The sequence below is a fragment of the Halichoerus grypus genome, chromosome 9 (assembly GCF_964656455.1).
Source record: "Halichoerus grypus chromosome 9, mHalGry1.hap1.1, whole genome shotgun sequence".
NCBI classification, from domain to species: domain Eukaryota; kingdom Metazoa; phylum Chordata; class Mammalia; order Carnivora; family Phocidae; genus Halichoerus; species Halichoerus grypus.
In genome coordinates, this window is record NC_135720.1 from 101,206,691 (window position 1) to 101,212,690 (window position 6,000).

The following is a 6,000-nucleotide window of genomic DNA, read 5'->3' on the forward strand; positions in this document are numbered from 1 at the left end:
AGGAATTACACTACTGGGTATTTACCCCCAAAATACAAAAACACATTCAATGGGATATATATATTCTTACGTTTATTGCACCATTATTTACAATAACCAAACTATGGAAGCAGCCCAAGTGTCAATTGGTGGATGAATGAAGATATGGTGTGTGTATATATAAAATATTATTCATCTATAAAAAATGAAATCTTGCCATTTGCAACAACATGGATAGAGCTAGAAAGTAAAATGCTAAGCTAAATAAGTCAGTCACATAAAGACAAATGCCATATGATCTCACTCACATGTGGAATTTAAGGGAAAAAAAGGGGGGGGGAGGAAAGGAAAAGAATGAGAGACACCAAGACATGGATTCCTAACTATAGAGAAAAAAATGATGGTTACCAGAGGGAAGGTTGGCTGGGGGGGATAGCGGAAAGAGGGGATGGGGATTAGAGTACACTTATCATGATGATAAATAATTCATTAATTTTTTATCATTTCATTGATTCTTACTTTTGGATTCTGATTACAGAGTCATAATAATTATAATTTTAATAATTTTTAGAGGGGCGCCTGGGTGGCTCAGTTGTTAAGCGTCTGCCTTTGGCTCAGGTCATGATCCCAGGGTCCTGGGATCGAGCCCCGCATCGGGCCCCCTGGTCGGCGGGAAGCCTGCTTCTCCCTCTCTCACTCCCCCTGCTTGTGTTCCCTCTCTCACTGTGTCTCTATCAAATAAATAAAATCTTTAAAAAAATAATAATTTTTAGAAAATTTAAATTTGTTATACTTATCATTAAGTTTAGATGACACTACAAGGTAATTTCTCTCCACAATTTTAATGTCTTCAATGAAACTTCCAAAGTAACATGGGAGGTAAGATTTTTTTTTTCCTCCAAAGGAGATTGGTGCTTTATATTTTAAATAAAGGTCATATTTTAATGTGTACACATGATTTGATATATACCTGGTGAAAAAATTACAGTCAAAACATTAATCCTCTCACACTTACCGTGTGTATGTTTGTGTTTGTGTGTGTGTGTGTGGTATAAGAACACCTAAAATCTACATTCTTAGCAAATTTCTAGTTTTCAATAAAGTATTAACTATAGTCATGTTGTACAGTAGGTATCTAGATGATGTGACTTGTGCCCTTTGGCCAACATCTCCCAGTTTCCCCCACCTCCCTGTCCCAGGTAACCACCATTGTATTCTTGCTTCAATGTATTTGCCTTTTTTTTTTTTCCGATTTCACATGTAGTGAAATCGTACAGTTTTCTTTCTAGGTCTGGCTTTTTTCAGTTAACATAATGTCCTCCACTACCTTTTCTTGTGTCATTGTCAATGTCTAGCACTTTATTTTTATTTTCTAATTTATTAGAAAAGCAGATAAAATTCAGAGGATAATTTAAGTCTAATAGCTGGACTCCTTTGATCTATTAAGTTTGCACAGGTGAAGAGGGGGATGGGGAGGACTAATTCTAGTCATATCAGTTCATTGACTCTGTTGATAGGTAAAGATTGAACCAAATACATTCATTTTGAGTTACTGGGTAGGGCTTTAAAACACAACATACAGTAATCCTGAGTGTTCTTTATCTGAGCAAATAATTATGTAAACAAAAATGTTATCAATGTTTTAATTCCATTGAGTTTCTCTCAAGATGAAGCTGGTGAAAATCACCATAAAATGTCAAAGAACTGTATCACTTACATGTCCCCATGTGCACCAAATACAGAAGGATCCTTCATGCCTGAAGGAGAAACAAATGGCTAATTTTTGTCTCTCCAAGTGTTTGAGTATGTTCATTCTCCTTGCAAGAACAGATTTTAGGCCAGTGAAGATGAATGTGTTTTAAACATCTCTGTGCCTGTCTGAGTATCTGTTATTTTATAACACACTTAGATTTCTTACAACACTCAAAACATCTTTCCTCCTCCAACCCAGATTCTTTATAGAGGGGCCCTATCATGATTACATGCTGTCTTATTCTCATAAAGCTTCTTCTTCATTATGTATGGAACCTTTCCTTGTTGAACCTGAGTGTTTCAGACTACTCTATGGAATTCAGGAAGAAAGTTGAAATATGGCAAATGAAGGCTTTCAATATCCCAATTCAAAGAAAGGACTTGGCAGGACTTTCAAGAAATGTGGAAAAGGTTTTGAAAGTGAGAGACCGGGGTGGGGGGCGGGGAATCTTTCCTAGCAACTCTGTCTCATAACACAATTTTTATAAAGACCTAATATATCTCTTCCCTCCCCCCCGCCTTCTCCCTCTCCACTTTGATGTTTGAACAGGTGTTTTCCTGTTCTTTTCATAAAATATAGGATTCTAAAATTCAATACTTTAAAAGTCAACCCTGAGGTTAAGCCGACATAAATTCTTATTTATTGCTACTGATTGCAACCACAGAGCTTCTGGTGAGTGTGGGAATATAAAGTTACAGTAAGAAAGAAAAATGAAAAAGCAGCTAGTGGTAAAGAATGAGATAAAAATCAAGGACTGACTCAAGTCTGTGGCAAGTAAAACATAAGGAAACTAAAAACACATGTTTATTATAAGAAGTCTCCAACACTCAAATGAGCTAATATAGAGCAATATTTAATAAATGCAGTATTCTATATATAGGATAGACTTAGAACTATTTCAAATAGCACTATAAGTTTGGTTTATAGATTACTTGAATTGCTACTAATGTTGAAACAGAAAAAGCTTTGAGAGCTGTCAACATAATATAGCTGCAAAACACGGAATCCTAGACCAACCTAATGTCATCTTTGCATGCTAGTTCAATGACAATCATAGTACTTGAATAATTTTGAAACTTCATTTGTTTCTTCAGAGGTTTATACACCATACCCTATATTAATCTGACACTTTAAGAAATTATATTTCTATTTTTTATCTAGTTTGCTCATAGGAACCTATCCTAGACATAGATAACTAACAAATTTGAGTCTTTACAAATACCAAGTCTATTCCCACAGAATGAAGTCTCACTCCATTTATGACATTTAAAATAGTGTCACTGAGGGGCGCTTTGGTGGCTCAGTCGTTAAGCGTATGCCTTTGGCTCAGGTCATGATCCCAGGGTCCTGGGATCGAGCCCCGCATCAGGCTCCCTGCTCCGCGGGAAGCCTGCTTCTCCCTCTCCCGTTCCCCCTGCTTGTGCTCCCTCTCTCGCTGTCTGTCTCTCTGTCAAATAAATAAATAAAATCTTTAAAAAGATAAAAAATAAAAATAAAATAAGTGTCACTGATAGTCCAATATATATGGTTTATGTTAAAGACAACACTGCAATTCAGATAAATGAATAAGTGGATATGAGTGATTCTAGATATCCATACTGAATAAGTGATTCTAGATATCCATATTGAAAAAAATGTATATGGGCCCCTATATCATTTTATACATAAAAATTAATTCCACATGAATCAAAGATTTAAATGTCAACAAAATTAGAGCTATTGGAAGAAAAGATAGATGAACATCCAGTGACTTTTGAGTGGGCAAAAACTTCCTAAGTCAGACCTGGAAAGGCTAAGCATAGGAGAAAAATAAGTGATAAATAAGACTATATTAAACATCATTAAGCAACTGAAAAGGCAACTTATACAGCTGGAGAGGGTATTTTTTTCCTATTTATTTCTGACAAAGCACTCTGTGTGTTTAGAACACACATGTATGTATGCTCCTACATCATAAACTCAAAAATCCAAACAAAGAGATAACCCAATGAAAAATGGTAAAAAAGCAGGGGTAGTGGTTGGGAGATATCCAAATTGTCAATAACCCATAAAAGGGGCTTAATTTCATTATGAAATGCAAATTATAACCTCAGTGAGATTATAATACACCTATCAGAATACTTAAAGAATAGGGGCACCTGGGTGGCTCAGTCGTTAAGCGTCTGCCTTCAGCTCAGGTCATGATCCCAGGGTCCTGGGATTGAGCCCCACATCCGGCTCCCTGCTCAGCGGGAGGCCTGCTTTTCCCTCTCCCACTCCCCCTGCTTGTGTTCCTGCTCTAGCTCGCTATCTCTGTCAGATAAATAAAATCTTAAAAAAAAAAAAGGAATACTTAAAGAATAGACCAAATTAGAAATATTATGCAACAATGTGATGGGAATCAGGTAATTGGTGCAATTTTAGCAAACTCTGACAACATCTACTAAACAAAACGTGTTCAATGTGACCCAACAATTCTATTCCTAGATTATATTCTATCATTTTCAATATTCAGTTGTGATTTACAAAAGTAGCCATTTCACATGATTCATATACTCAAAATGTTTCTGTACATTCACCAAATGTTACTTTTAGATCGCTTTAGGTAGACAGACCCATGTTGGAACCTAATCAAATGCTCAACAGAATAGAGTGATCTATTCATACAGTTGACTGTTATAAAACAATGAGAATATGGTTTACAACTATACAGATGAATCAAAGATATTTTGATGAGAAGAACTCAGTGAGAAGGACATACAGTAGGATTTTGGTTTTATAAAGTACAAAAACAGTCAAAACTAATCTAGACATCAGGAGTCTATAGACTGATTACCCTTGTTTAGGTTAGGTAGTAACTGAAGGAGGTCACTAGAGCACTGCTGGTGTGTGGGGGATCATTTTTTTTTTTTTTTTTTAAGATTTTAATTTATTTATTCATCGGCAGGGGCAGAGGGAGAAGCAGGCTCCCCGCTGAGCAGGGAGCCTGATGCGGAACTCGATCCCAGGACTCTGGGATCATGACCTGAGCCAAAGGCAGATGCTTAACCATCGGAGCCACCCAGGCGCCTGGGAATGATCTGTTTTTTGATCTGGTGCTTAGTTCACTGTTTGTGAAGATTCCATGAGCTGTACATTTTTAGGTGCAAATTTTAATGTGAATATTTCAGTAATTTTGAAAAATACTCAAAGTATTTTGAGTGCATTTGTAAAATAGGACACAGTTTTACCCAAGGCAGCGCTAGATGCTGCAGAAATTATGGAGAGGATTCTAAAAGTAATAACTCAGCAATGCCAGGTTGGCAAAAAAGACTCTCCTGTACTGTTTGCTATGGTTGTGACCTAAGTTTATATGTGAAGACGGTCACATTAGATATTTGCAAATGCAAAGTGCAGGAAAAATTATGTAGAGCAGCAGTAATTCAAAGGTGCTCATTAACTTCAGCATTATGGTTTCCTTTATCCAATAAATGTATTTTTTTTTAATCACTTCACATCTTGTAAAGTGCTTTTATAGTATCAGTCACCAGCCAATAATGGCCTCTATTACTGCTATGTATGCACCTAATGTAATTTTGGAGCAATTTTTTTCCATTCCTGTTCATCAGTTTTTACCTATTGGCTTTGATAACTTTGGTGATGTTTAAGAACATTTAATATCTCAATTGTAAAAAAGTCCATTTTTATGCATGCAAATTAAAGTCATTTCAATTTATTTGATCTAAACTTCTTTGATGGTTATGAACCATTTCTAGGTGTGTGTGTGTGTGTGTATATATATATATATATATATAAAGATATATTCATATCTTTAGGTTAACAAATTAGCTTTATTTAGGCACGGCTGTTGGATAACTGTTCTGTTCCTTCCTCAATGAAATTTAGTGTTATTTTTCCCCACAAATATAGTAAAACACTTCTTGCAGATAAGAAAACACTGCTGCAATGTATCTGTAAGACAAGGTGGGCCTCAGAACACTACCAGAAATTTTAAAACTACAAATTGATTTAAAATAATTATTAGGCTTTAAAAGAGACTTAAGTTCTCTCTGTTAAGATGCAGCTACAAATGTCAAGTCTACGCTTGTACCTGAGATTCAGAACTCAAGAATCTATGGTTGGAATTAGTTTATATTTGAAAATGGATGGCAATACAAGGTAATGATGATAATAACTCACCTTTGTATGGCAGTTTATTGATTTGGAAGCTGAGTCTCAGAAAGCTAAGTAATTTATCCAAGATCATAAATTTAGCATATAGCAGAGCTGGGGCTAAAGAACAAATTGCA